The sequence below is a fragment of the Schistocerca serialis genome, chromosome 1, assembly GCF_023864345.2.
Source record: "Schistocerca serialis cubense isolate TAMUIC-IGC-003099 chromosome 1, iqSchSeri2.2, whole genome shotgun sequence".
In the NCBI taxonomy this organism is placed as follows: Eukaryota; Metazoa; Arthropoda; class Insecta; order Orthoptera; family Acrididae; genus Schistocerca; species Schistocerca serialis.
In genome coordinates, this window is record NC_064638.1 from 674,201,414 (window position 1) to 674,216,194 (window position 14,781).

General features: G+C 41.5%; 1 protein-coding gene and 1 non-coding gene across 2 annotated transcripts in view; one reads left to right on the top strand and one right to left on the bottom strand.

Moving 5' to 3' along the window:
- LOC126423367 (retinoid-inducible serine carboxypeptidase-like) overlaps nucleotides 1–14,781 on the bottom strand; it is a 119,853-nt gene that overhangs the window by 74,157 nt on the left and 30,915 nt on the right. The gene's annotated exons all lie outside the window — the stretch shown is intronic.
- Trnas-uga (transfer RNA serine (anticodon UGA)) lies at nucleotides 14,546–14,620 on the top strand. The gene has a single exon. It is a non-coding gene; the product is annotated as a tRNA-Ser (tRNA).

Below are 14,781 nucleotides of genomic sequence, written 5' to 3' on the forward strand. Positions count from 1 at the left end.
AGAAAGTAGGGGAAAGTTCTGTTGTTAGGTAGTAGCCATGGAAGAGGTGTGGACCAGATTTTGCACGAAAAATTAGGTGACAGGTATCATGTAACAAATTATTTTCAAGCCCAGTGCATGTCTTAGCCAAGTGAGAGAGGATGTAGGATTATTGTCCAAAGGTTTTACAAAACAGGATCATGTTGTGTTAGTGGGTGGAGCAGGAAACAGTATTGATAGGGATCAGGGCTACAATATTTAGTGTGCCTGGTAAAATAGCATCTGCAATGAACCATGCAAATGTTGGCTTGGTACCTGCTTTCATGCGGTATGACCGGCCCCAGTTGAACAGCTCTGTCAGGAGGGTCAATATAGAGCTAGATCAGCTGCTTTGGGCAGCTACTTTGTCAAGCACAGGTTTGGTTTCAGTTGATGATATTAGGAGGTGGGACTTCACAAGACATGGCCTGCATCTCAATAGGAAAGGGAAGGGTAAACTGGCTGGGATGATAGCAAAATCTTTAAGGGGGAGGGGGTGAGGCGGCACTGAAACTCATGGGAGTACTTTTTTAGGCTAAGATCAGTATCCAGTCATCCAACATTGATTGAAATTAAGCCTAATGAAAAGTCCAGAGAGGCAGGTACAAGGGATGTGAAAATATCACAAGATTCTCATAACAGTACAGTGAAAAATTATGTTAGTATGTCACAAGATTCACATGTTCCTAAAGAAAAGTCTCAAAAATGGGATGGAAAGGCTGAAAAGGGGTGTTTGGTTGGTTGTGGCCAAAACACAAAAATGATTATCATGTGTGGTTCTCAGTGAAAGTAAGACTCCACAGAGAGAGAGAACAACTGCAGCACACATGAAACATCAACAGTAAAAACAGTGAACTTTTTTTCTACTTGAAAATAAGACAATCTTAAGAATATTCCTGTAATGCAGGATTCTACAGATGTCTGTGAAGTGAGAGAGCCTAGGTCTTCATGGCAAACGAATCTGCTCCAGTCCTGAATCCCTGAACCATTACACCAACAACCTGAAAACAGCTTTCGCATCCCGCAACTACCCTCCCGACCTGGTACAGAAGCAAATAGCCAGAGCCACTTCCTCATCCCCTCAAACCCAGAACCTCCCACAGAAAAACCTCAAAAGTGCCCTACTTGTGACAGGATACTTTCCAGGACTGGATCAGACTCTGAATGTGGCTCTCCAGCAGGGATACGATTTCCTCAAATCCTGCCCTGAAATGAGATCCATCCTTCATGAAATCCTCCCCACTCCACCAAAAATGTCTTTCCACCATCCACCTAACCTTTGTAACCTCTTGGTTCATCCCTATGAAATCCCCAAACCACCTTCCCTACCCTCTGGCTCCTACCCTTATAACCGCCCCCGGTGTAAAAACTGTTCCATGCACCCTCCCACCACCACCTACTCCAGTCCTGCAACCTGGAAGGTGTACACAATCAAAGGCAGAGCCACGTGTGAAAGCACCCACATGATTTACCAACTGACCTGGCTACACTGTGAAGCTTTCTATGTGGGAATGACCAGCAACAAACTGTCCATTCACATGAATGGACACAGGCAGACAGTGTTTGTTGGTAATGAGGATCACCCTGTGGCTAAACATGCCTTGGTGCACGCCCAGCACATCTTGGCACAGTGTTGCACCGTACGGGTTATCTGGATACTTCCCACTAACACCAGCCTATCAGAACTCCGGAGATGGGAACTTGCCCTTCAATATATCCTCTCTTCCCGTTACCCACCAGGCAGCAACCTCCGCTAATTTCAAGTTGCCGCCGCTCATACCTCACCCATCATTCAACATCATCTTTGCCTCTGTACTTCCGCCTCGACTGACATCTCTGCCCAAACTCTTTGCCTTTACAAATGTCTGCTTGTGTCTCTGTACATGCGGATGGATATGTGTGTGTGTGTGCCAGTGTACACCAGTCCTTTTTTCCCCCTAAGGTAAGTCTTTCCACTCCCGGGATTGGAATGACTCCTTACTCTCTCCCTTAAAAGCCACATCCTTTCGTCTTTCCCTCTCCGTCCCTCTTTCCTGATGAAGCAACCGTGGGTTGCGAAAGCTCGAATTTTGTGTGTGCGTTTGTGTTTGTTTGTGTGTCTATCAACATACCAATGCTTTCGTTTGGTAAGTTACATCATCTTTGATTTTAGATATATTTTTCCCACATGGAATGTTTCCCTCTATTATACTCATATCATTAATTTGAACCCAACAATTACGTTTGTTATTGTCACTGTTGCATTTCGAAATCTTTTCTGTCATCTTACTTTCTCTTTCTGTTTGTGCAAGTAGTTTCACTTTGTATTCACCTTCTCCTTTTTACCGTAATCTACCATACAATTTTATCCTGCCTATATATTCCTACTCAATAATACGTAACCCACTTCCAAACCATAACCAAAAAATTTTTTTCCGCTTTCAACACTACCGCTGCTATAAAATCCACCGTTCCCAGTTGACAAACAGTTCCTTTCACCTATTAAACAACCATTTTGGCTAGTTCTAACAACTTTCTCTTTATTTCCATTTCCGTTTTTCCCACATCACTGATCATTTTTAGCCGCTTCCCACAGGTTTTAACATCGTTATTTCTTCGTCAGACAATTGTTAGCTTCATTTTCATAATCTGCCACCACAAAACCACTCCTTTTAATACATTTACACCCAGTTTTTTCGAAATTTTCCCAAATTTCTCCATCCTTTAACATGTTTTGGTGGCAACGCAACCACCTAACCTTCATGCACATCGTTGTTTACCTACACAAGTTCAGCACAGGATCAACATAGCTCAGCTTTAACCAACACTTTTTCAACTTTTTTCACACCAGAACTCCAGTTGCTTTCTAGTTCACCTTTATCTCTCCCCATATATTTTTATTTTTATTTTCATTTTCATTTCAGCCTTATGTTACACTTTCCACCTTCTAATACCATGTCACCCTCACAACATCCCCACAATGAACCCATTAAGTTTTATTTACATTCCCTCCACAAACATGCCTTCACTCTAGCCAGATTACGCTCCCATATTTTATTTACTCAGGCTAGTCTGACATTTGGCATTACCCCCAAAGGCCTCACACTTAAAGTTCCCATCTCTGGCTGTAACCCTTCTTTCCATCAGTCCCTATACCGGTTCCAAACTGAACAGTCCATACCCCTCACCCACCTAATCCTTCAGCTACACATCAACTCAGTCAATGAACACACCCGTCAACTCCTATCCTTAATAAAAGTCCTCAATCTTTCCTCTCCCACATCCACACCGGCTGTTCAGAGCATCCTCCTACAGGCCAACCGCAAATTAGAACAGCATGCCAACCTCCACCTCAAAAAACTATCCAATCTCCTGGTTTCCCACCTCTGGAATGGCAACTCACTCACCCTCCACAACCTTTCCAGCAAACCTCAACCTCCTCTCATTGCACACAGACCCTGTCTCTCCCATCTACTCAATCTCTCACTTCCAGTTCCACTCCCCCCAAAACCTCAAAATTGTAATCAACACAATCTGGAACCACAACACCCTAATTCAGTAGTTAACCTTTCCTCCAAACCTCTCTCCCAATCCGAAACCTCTGTCCTATCCAAAGGCCTCACCTTCAGCCCTACTCCCAGATTCAACCAAACAGCCCTTGTCAAAGATTTACTGTCCTACACTCGTACTCTCCGCTGGAAATATCACTTTGTCACGAAGAAAAATAATCCTAATCCTACTCCTAATGATCGAACTCCCCAAGACACTATCCAAATTGAACCCTGCCTCGAACAGTTCCGTCCTCCGTCACAGTGGGACCCACCTCCTCTTCCTCAAAATCACCCTCTCGAAACCTTCCAGGAATTTCTGACTTCCAGCCTTGCCTCTCAATCCTTCTTAAAAAACCTTAATACTACTCCCAACATCACCACTGCTGAAGCCCAGGCTATCCATGATCTGAAGGCTGACCAATCCATTGTCATTCTTCCGGCGGACAAGGGTTCCACGACCGTGGTACTTGATCGTCAGGGGTGTGTGGCTGAGGGACTGCATCAGCTTTCAGACAACACTACATACAAAGTTTGCCAAGGTAATCCCATTCCTGATGTCCAGGCAGAGCTTCAAGGAATCCTCAGAATCTTAGGCCCCCTACAAAATCTTTCACCTGACTCCATCAACCTCCTGACCCCACTGGCACCCTGCACCCCTACCTTCTACCTACTTCCTAAAATTCACAAACCCAATCATCCCGGCCGCCCCATTTTAGCTGGTTACCAAGCCCCCACAGAACATATCTCTGCCTACGTAGATCAACACCTTCAACCCATTACATGCAGTTTCCCATCCTACATCAAAGACACCAACCACTTTCTCGAATGCCTGGAATTCTTACCCAATCTGTTACCCCCAGAAACCATCTTTGTAACCATTGATGCCACTTCCTTATACACAAATATTCCGCACGTCCAGGGCCTCGCTGCGATGGAGCACTTCCTTTCATGCCAATCACCTGCCACCCTACCTAAAACCTCTTTCCTCACTACCTTAGCCAGCTTCATCCTGACTCACAACTTCTTCATTTTCGAAGGCCAGACATACCAACAATTAAAGGGAACAGCCATGGGTACCAGGATGGCCCCCTCGTACACCAACCTATTTATGGGTCGCTTAGAGGAAGCCTTCTTGGTTACCCAGGCCTGCCAACCCAAAGTTTGGTACAGATTTATTGATGACATCTTCATGATCTGGACTCACAGTGAAGAAGAGCTCCAGAATTTCCTCTCCAACCTCAACTCCTTTGGTTCCATCAGATTCACTTGGTCCTACTCCAAATCCCATGCCACTTTCCTTGACGTTGACCTCCATCTATCCAATGGCCAGCTTCACACATCCATCCACATCAAACCCACCAACAAGCAACAGTACCTCCATTATGACAGCTGCCACCCATTCCATATCAAACGGTCCCTTCCCTACAGCTTAGGTCTTCGTGGCAAACGAATCTGCTCTAATCCTGAATCCCTGAACCATTACACCAACAACCTGAAAACAGCTTTCGCATCCCGCAGCTACCCTCCCGACTTGGTACAGAAGCAAATAACCAGAGCCACTTCCTCATCCCCTCAAACCCAGAACCTCCCACAGAAAAACCCCAAAAGTGCCCCACTTGTGACAGGATACTTTCCGGGACTGGATCAGACTCTGAATGTGGCTCTCCAGCAGGGATACGACTTTCTCAAATCCTGCCCTAAAATGAGATCCATCCTTCATGAAATCCTCCCCACTCCACCAAGAGTGTCTTTCCGCCGTCCACCTAACCTTCGTAACCTCTTGGTTCATCCCTATGAAATCCCCAAACCACCTTCCCTACCCTCTGGCTCCTACCCTTGTAACTGCCATCGGTGTAAAACCTGTTCCATGCATGCACCCTCCCACCACCACCTACTCCAGTCTTGTAACCTGGAAGGTGTACACAATCAAAGGCAGAGCCACATGTGAAAGCACCCACATGATTTACCAACTGACCTGGCTACACTGTGAAGCTTTCTATGTGGGAATGACCAGCAACAAACTGTCCATTCACATGAATGGACACAGGCAGACAGTGTTTGTTGGTAATGAGGATCACCCTGTGGCTAAACATGCCTTGGAGCACGTCCAGCACATCTTGGCACAGTGTTACACTGTTCGGGTTATCTGGGTACTTCCCACTGACACCAACCTATCAGAACTCTGAAGATGGGAACTTGCCCTTCAATATATCCTCTCTTCCTGTTACCCAACAGGCCTCAACCTCCGCTAATTTCAAGTTGCCGCCGCTCATACCTCACCTGTCATTCAACATCATCTTTGCCTCTGTACTTCCGCCTTGACTGACATCTCTGCCTAAACTCTTTGCCTTTACATATGTCTGCTTGTGTCTGTATATGTGCGGATGGATATGTGTGCGTGTGTGTGCGAGTGTATACCTGTCCTTTTTTCCCCTAAGGTAAGTCTTTCCACTCCCGGGATTGGAATGACTCCTTACCCTGTCCCTTAAAAGCCACATCCTTTTGTCCTTCCCTCTCCTTCCCTCTTTCCTGATGAAGCAACCGTGGGTTGTGAAAGCTCGAATTTTGTGTGTGTGTTTGTGTGTCTATCAACATACCAATGCTTTCGTTTGGTAAGTTACATCATGTGACTCATGGTACAGGACTAGCCATGATCAAGCCTGAAATGCAGTCAGAGTATGAAGTGACTGGCATTTCAAAGCCTAGAGCTCCAATACATGGAGTGGCAGAAAGCTGTGAAAGTGCAGTAAAAATGGTGTAAGCTGTGTGATAATCACAGGGGGAAATGATGTGAATTAGAATGAAAGTAGCCTTGGTGCAGAACCCTGAAAGTATCACTAGCAAAAGTTTTTGTTGTAAGCATACTCCACAGACATGATTTAATATAAAACTCTTGTGTAAATAGAGATATAACAGTAAGAAACCAAAAATTCAGGATGATTTATAGCAATTTTTTGTGTCCTTACAACACTCACTAAAGCAACTGTTCTGACATAGAGCACTTTACTAGATATGGAATATATAGACACTACCTAGGCAAGAAAGTGGTGATCAAAGAAACTGTCCTGTTGAGAAAAACAGCAGTAGAGGACACCCATATAAAAATTACACTATCTGTAACATGTGTACTGCTCATTACAAAAGGTGTACTACTTATTACAAAAGAAAAGAAGGATGCATCAACAGCATGTGAGGAACAAGCATCACCAGCTACACCTCATGAGCAAGAAGTTGCATCATCATCATCAGCATGTGAAGCATCACAATCACTAGTAGCACCATCAGTACGGTAGCACCAGAAGCAGAAGTGGAAAATGAAGCAAGAGCAGAATAATCATTGGTATCAGACACAGCAGATCTAACATTAGCAGTAGAATGTTTGACAGCTGCTGAAGCAGGTCTGGCCCCAGGAAAAGCAGCAACACAAACAGACCACAATTTTTGGTATCCAGCGGCAGGGAAAAACAATGTAACAAGTAGAGCAAAAGGTTTTAAAAAATTCAATTTAAAAAGACAACAGCAAAATGCCCAACAAAAAGAATCAGAAGTGTTACTAGTTGCTGAGGTTGGGATGACTGTTGTACATTGTAACACTTTGCACACTTCATATGTGCTGCAGTTGTCTACTGAAATTACAAAAAGTACACAGGAAAATTAAAGTTTTTTTCCAAACATAAAACACCTTCCAATGTACAATGTGGGTATGTATCTGGAAACAAATTTTCTATTGAAATTAATTTTTTTGCAATTGAGATAATCTTGTCAGTACTGTATTTAGTCACCTGTCTGTTACGTTATTACTCTTATACACACAAGTAATCAGTAAGTGAAATCAAATTAAGAAGTATTATTAAGAACCGGTTACAGGTTTAAAACAGTCTGAAACAGAAGCTATCGGAACTAACACAAATTTCCATTTTACAGACAGGGAAAAATTTAAGAAACTCAATATTCATGTGAAAATATGGTATGTTCCTTGGGAAAAAAACTTCTACTTCAAGAAACAAGATGGTTCATAACTGAAACTGTATAGCTTAACTGTCCACAAGTATAACTAATTTTTAAAATGTACAGAATTTTACTCGCGATAAAACTCTGTAACTGAAGAATGAACAATATCCTCAACATAGCTTTAGTATATGATGAGGTACACCCCCCGCCTCCACCCCCCCCCCCCCCCCCCCACCTGAAAAAAAAAAAACTTATCCCCTTCAAAATACTCTGCATTACAAATAATACATTTGTCTCACCAGTTCTACCACTACCACTGTTTGAAACATATTTTGTAGTTGTCTTTAAAAATGGCTGACAGCTCCTCCCTCATTTTTCTTCTTCTTCTTCTTCTTCTTCTTCTTTTTCCCCAGACTGTTGCCCCTACAACTACTGAAAAGGCTGCTGCCCCTCTTCAGGAACCACACGTTTGTCTGGCCTCTCAACAGATACCCCTCCGTTGTGGTTGTACCTATGGTACGGCTATCTGTATCATTGAGGCACGCAAGCCTCCCCACCAACAGCAAGGTCCATGGTTCATGGGGGGGAGGCTTTGGTATTAACATTATTATATTGTGTTGTTGGGCTAAAGACTGATGGTGTACGGCCATCCCCTATTGATGTTAGCAAGCCACATTCGAAGTTAATGGCCATACACTGCCCACACCCCGGGAATTGGTGAAAACATTGTAATTGGGGTCTGATCCATGATTGGACTGCAATTTCATTCTTTTGTTATTTCGAGATTGATTGTCCCAGAGGGGGCTCGCAAGTTTCTGTATAGTGCAGCAATGGTAAAAGCAGCAGTAGTAATAGCGAATTTAGTGGGGACAATAAGCATAATAGCAATTGTTAGTAACAGCAGTGGCAGACAATGACTACATAGTACATTGCTGGTACAGCAGTTGACATGGGAAAAGTCACTGAGCAGCAGAGGCAGCATCTACATGATGGCACACACGGCTGACATCACAATGGCATCAAACACCAGAAGTGGCGTCACACATGAGTGGCACTGTATTGGCACCAAGCTGCAGATGCAGCATCTTTTATTTTGTTTTGTTTTGTTTGACCTCCACAATTAGTACTCTGTTTAGCCATTGAGAATGCATGTTTACACAGAATACATAATTATACTGAGAAAATAAAAAACACATATTTACAGAATGGAAATCTCAAGCTTTTATCACAACAAATGTTCAACAAATAGACTGATAAGTAAATTAGAGATATTTATGCCCACAATTCACACTACTTCTTACATTTAATAATAACTAATGCAGATAAATGAAAATATGAATCTTAGAGATCATAAAGATGCAGACAAATGTCTTTAGAAACCAAAAGTAAAAAAGGTGATAGATGGAGAAGGCAAGCAATGTTTATCAAAGTCCTTAGAAATTTCGATCATTCACAATGAGATTTGGAATACAGAAACAAAATATGGTTTACATCAGCTTCTGACTTGGAATCACACTCATATGTAGGGGAATCATAAATGTTGATTCTATACAAATGTAAAGGAAATGAGGCATGGTTAAAATGTAGTCAAGTGATGGTGAAAATAATAGATTGGTCCAAATGTGTTCTCATAAACCATGGTATTGTGGTAATTTGAGGTTGTAATGTCACATAATGTCCACTTTTCATTTTTGGGGACACATTCAACATCTCTTGTCATTGCTGTTTTCTGTGGTTCTTGACTTCACGTAAGTACTCTGTCTATGGTAATTAAGAACAGTTCCTGCACTTGCAGCTTGTTTCACTTAGGTGTCAACTTCCTCATTATAGTGGATGCCAGTATGGGACTGGACCCAGAGCACAGTGATTGTCTGTACACTCTGTTTACAGCATATATATTCCAGTACCACATCCAAACTATAGCAACTGGGAGTTTCATTCCATCTTCAGAGGTGAATACTGTTAAGAACACTCTAGGAGTTGGACACAACTAATATCTTCAAGAAGGAAGTAAAAGATAAAAAACTTAATTGTTTCCAAAATTACCACAGTCTCCACCATAAAAATTGAAGCATTTTTAGGCAGTTTGTAGGCCCTACTGATTTGGATCTGAGGGCATGGAAAAGCACCTCCAGTATACTCCTCTTGTGGAATTCTGGGTACATCAGTATATATACAGATGTAACTGAGCCATTGAGTTTTAGTGAGACAGTTAAATCTGAAATTTCCATTCACACCCAGCGAGGTTGTTATGTTATAATAATAGACTGGAATATGGAAGCTGAGAGTGTCAAGATCATATTCAAACAAAGGCAAATGTGAAGAACATTTCATGAAATGTATGACTGAATACCAAGAGTGCAGAAGTCCATAATTTTAGTTGGAGACATTCCGTAATTGGTAAATGTGGTCTCTACTCTTATAGACAGGACTTTCCATGAAGGCCATTCCTTGAATGAAAACTTTATCTGGCAGCATTTGGCATCTAATGCTTAAGGGCATCTTTCCTGCCTCCAGCAAAAGAGCATTTGTAGGCATCAAACACATGGCCCCAAGGCAGGTCCAAATGGCTCTGAACTGAAGAGTATATAATTTGGAGAGGTAAATCTTAGGCAAATTGTGATATGGCATGCAACTATGGTCCAGTCCACATAGAATAATCCCTTGATACAGCACGAGTAGAATACTTTGATGTCTTCACCACCACACACGAATGAGAGAGCAAATTATCAACAATAGATGTAGGTGAGGCATCCAGCTGAGCCAAGCTTCAAATATCACACTGAGCAATCAATTATGAGATTTTATCTGGAAAGTATACTTTCTGCATGTAGTGTGATCAATGGCGCAAGCGATGTTCAATTTATAAAAGGGTACAACTACCAGTCTTTCAGCCGGGACCACCAACCCATTGATAGACAGCCATTCATCAATGTTTTCTATAGCAGTGAGTAACTCTGTTTTAGCCTGAATGTATGAGTCTGCAGTTGAATAAACCCAAACATTGTCTGCATATTGTAAAATTTTTGTTGGGAGAGTGATTATTCTTTCTAAATCATAGGTACACAGAGAATACAAGAGAGGGCTTAAAGCTGCACCCTGGCACAAGCCCTGAGCAACATGAAACAGACCGAACATGTTTCCTTTAAATTTGATATAGATTGTCCTTCGAGTGACCAGACAACTGATGCCATATTCCATCCTCAAAGGAATACCAAGATCCACCAGCTTGTTCAAGGGAACTGATATCTGCGCATTATCATAAGCTCCCTCAACATCAAGGAAAGTGGCAATGACAATTTTTTTCATATGAAAGACTGAAGTGATGTCCATAGCAAGTGAATATAGATTGTCAATTGTCCCTTAGATTTTTCTAAATCTGTATTGACTCGGAGGCATTAAATTACACTTTTCAAGCCACCATTCCAATCTCATTTTGACCATTTGTTCCAGTGTCTTTGCTACACAAGACGACAATGAACTGGTTAATAGTTAAGAGGAGGCATTTGGATCTTTCCCTTTTTTCAGAACTGGAACTATAAACTGCATCTTACAAGTTTCCAATAGGCCCTCTTTCATACAATAATGGTTAAAAATGACCAATAGAAAATATTTTATTTCCAAGAGCAGATTCTCAAGTATAGGATAATGTATTCTAATGTTGTTCGGATTACAAGGGACAGTGTGGCATTGGGTTGCAAGGCTCAAACGTCTCTCAAGTCAGGTAACTTGCACTTTGTGTGTAGCCGATCCTCTTCTATGGGTAATCAGCTACATCGATCTCCCAAAAGCTTCTTCTCTGAAGACTATAGCTGGTTAAAGGATTTTATCAAACTACTTCTCTATCCTTGAAATAATTTGGGCACTCAGAATACTTTTCAGTTCAATCACTTTATATTTTCAACTTTCACGACAACAACTTCTGCAAGCTAACTTATTTCTTAAACATTAGACTCATTTACACATATTCAAATATCATTGGTTTGATAACCAAATAATTTATAAACATCATACAAGTGTCTTGCTTCGTTCACAGCCAAGACATGAAGTAAATTAAAAGTCTCTAGTCTCAAGCGAGTCCAATACGTGAATGTACATAGAAATCTATATTCAGTTGATCATTAGTCTTTTTACAATCAACACAGACACTAGAGAGCACAAAATACTACATAAACCTTTTTTTGTTCTTCTCTACCCATACACGGAAACTGTGGATCATACAGTAGGTACTTGTCTGCCACTGTTTGGCCGCCGGGTCCATCTTTTTCTCATAACTGTTTTTTGACCTGCACATACAAATAGGTGATGCACAGTAGAGTGTATTCGTTTCTCCCACTCACCTCTAAAATATCAGGTGTTCAAAATGGTGGAAGGCTGAGTGGTTCTAGAATTAACTCTGAAATTCTTGAAGCACAACAGTTTGGAATCAATACCAGGACAACTATCACACAATGTTTTAATAGCATCATTTAGTTCTTTTTTAGGAAAAGGATGAAGCAAGATATGATGATAGTCATCTTCAACTGGAAGTGCATAATGGTGGAATGTGATCACTGGAGGTGCGAGTGTATCAATAAATCCCTCTATCCAAGAAGTTGTAGTAGGAAGAGTTAATGGAAGATGTCTGTTTCTAAAAGCCTTTGTTTTATACCAAATGCTCGAAAAACTGGTTGCTTTACTGAGTGAAGAACAAAATTAAATCCAGTTTATTTTTTTGATTTTTTTTCAGAAATTTAGAGTATGATGGCATTTTGCTAAATCTCTAGGGCAGTCTGGATTCCATGAAGGAGAGGAATGTTGCTTTATAATAGTAAATGTTTTTTCTTAGGAATGTTGACATCTGCTGTGGCTTCTATAGAATTTTTTAAAATTTGGTAAGCATGTTTTTCCTGTAAGTTACTCTGTGTAGTTTCAAGGTTTCTTCGAACTGCACCCCTATATTTGTCTCAGTCTGCTTCTCCAATTTTGTGCTTACTATTTGCATAAAATATTTGTTTAGTATCAACATTTATGTCAATGAAGAATTCTATTTGGTGATGATCTGACCCCATTGACTCAGTTTTAATGTGTCAGTTAGAAAGTTCTGTGAAACAAGGGGTACAAAGCATGGAAGGGAGTAGACACCATAGTGGGAGCTCCATCATTGACTATCACTAGGTTATTTTTTGTCTTCAACAACATCCATCAAAGCCCTGCCATTCCTGCCAGTCACATCTCCTTCCAATGCACCATGATGGGAATACAGGTGACCACCTACCATAAATAGAGGCCATAGCTAGTTTACTAGAAGTTTCAAGTCATCTCCCATGATTCTATATTGGGGAGCTTTATAAACAAAGATGACTGAAAAGGTTTTGCGAGCATCTTATATTTGCACTTCAACTAATTCGATTTCACTGCTTCTTGCATTGAGTGGGAATGTTTTACACAGTAGCACATTTTTTACTAATACAGTGATGTCACCTTCCCCATCAATATGCTCCTCCTTTATTATGAAATAATTTTTAAAGTGAACAGGCTGATGAGACTTGAACCTTGTTTCACATAAGAGGACTATATCAGGCTGACAATGAGCTTGGAAGCTTCCTCTGATGAAATTAGCTGATCTTGCATTCCACTGCAATACTTTTATAGGTTTCATAATTTAGGATGGGAGAGAATCCTGCTATCATTATCAAAATGGCTCTGAGCACTATGGGACTTAACAGCTGAGGTCATCAGTCCCCTAGAACTTAGAACTACTTAAACCTAACTAACCTAAGGACATCACACACATCCATGCCCGAGGCAGGATTCGAACCTGCGACCGTAGCAGTCACGTGGTTCCGGACTGCGCGCCTAGAACCGCGAGACCACCGCGGCCGGCCTATCATTATCATTAATAGTATTGTTTCATTGCTTATTTTGAACAAAAATGTCTATAACATTTATTATCTTATCAATTAGTTCATTGTGAACGAGATGATGTCATTGATTTGGTACTTACAACGTTGTTACCCTGTGAACACCAGGCACATAGGGATTCTGACATATATGGATCACTGCACGTTGCATGGCATATAGCAGGTTTCGATACTGAAACCACTCTTGTACCTTAAAGTTTTCGCTTACTTACACTTGTTGCCAGTAAGGTCAGCAAGCAATGTTTGTCTGAAGAGGCTCATCCACATGGCCTGCTTGTTCCCCAGACCTCAAACCCCTAGACTTTTGGTTATGGGAACACTTGAAGGAATTGGTCTACACCACACCAATCAACAATATGTGGACACTACAGAGTAGTGTTTTCAATGTGTGCCAGCAGGAACAACAACAATAACAGGATATACTTCAAAGGGTTCATCATTCCTTATGCCATGGGGCAGAGAAGTGCACTGCCATGAGTGGATGGCACATTGAACACATCCTGTAAACAAGTGGTTGTCACAGAAAGTATGCATTTCCAGACCCATGTTTATTGGACTTATCTCAGAAAGTATGCATTTCCAGACCCATGTTTACTGGACTTATCTCAGAAAGAATGCATTTCTGGATCTATGTTTATTGGACTTATTTTTCTTGTATCAGTGAGTACTGCCACCTCTAGAGTATTTGACACTTTTTTAACACCCTGTATAGTTAGTGGTGGTCAGCAACCACTCATGAATTGATCCTGTCCTAAATACCATAGACAATGAAGAGCTCAGGAACTAGTTATGTTTAATAACATAGACTTCTGAGATTTGCTGAGCATTGCTTATAAGCCAACATTTTCTTCCATCACAGGGGGACAACAATTTTCCCATATACTTATATGGATATGGTGTCTGTTCTTTCGGACATGTGCGAAAGAACAGACATCATATCCATATAAGTATATAGTTCTAGCAATACCGGCCATGACCTTCTTCTTCTGTGTGGATGCACACATATTCCCCGAACTCTTACGGGACTTGGTAAGAATGTCTTCCACGAGTAATGAGTGTAGTGTGTGGACATACAAGGTGAGAATGTGGGTCTCGCGGGAGGTGTGCACAAGATAGTCCCTGCAGTTGCGCTATTCATCTGTGTCCTCGGTTGGCTCAGATGGATAGAGCGTCTGCCATGAAAGCAGGAGATCCTGGGTTCGAGTCCCAGTCGGGGCACACATTTTCACCTGTCCCTGTTGGTATATATCAATGCCCGTCAGCAGCTGAAGGTATTAAAATTAATTCTAAACAATTTTTCTATCCTGGGCCAATAGCTTTTTTGCAAAAGAACAACAGCAAGCCAGATACTCAAAACAAAGAACTTTCCCCACTGCTGC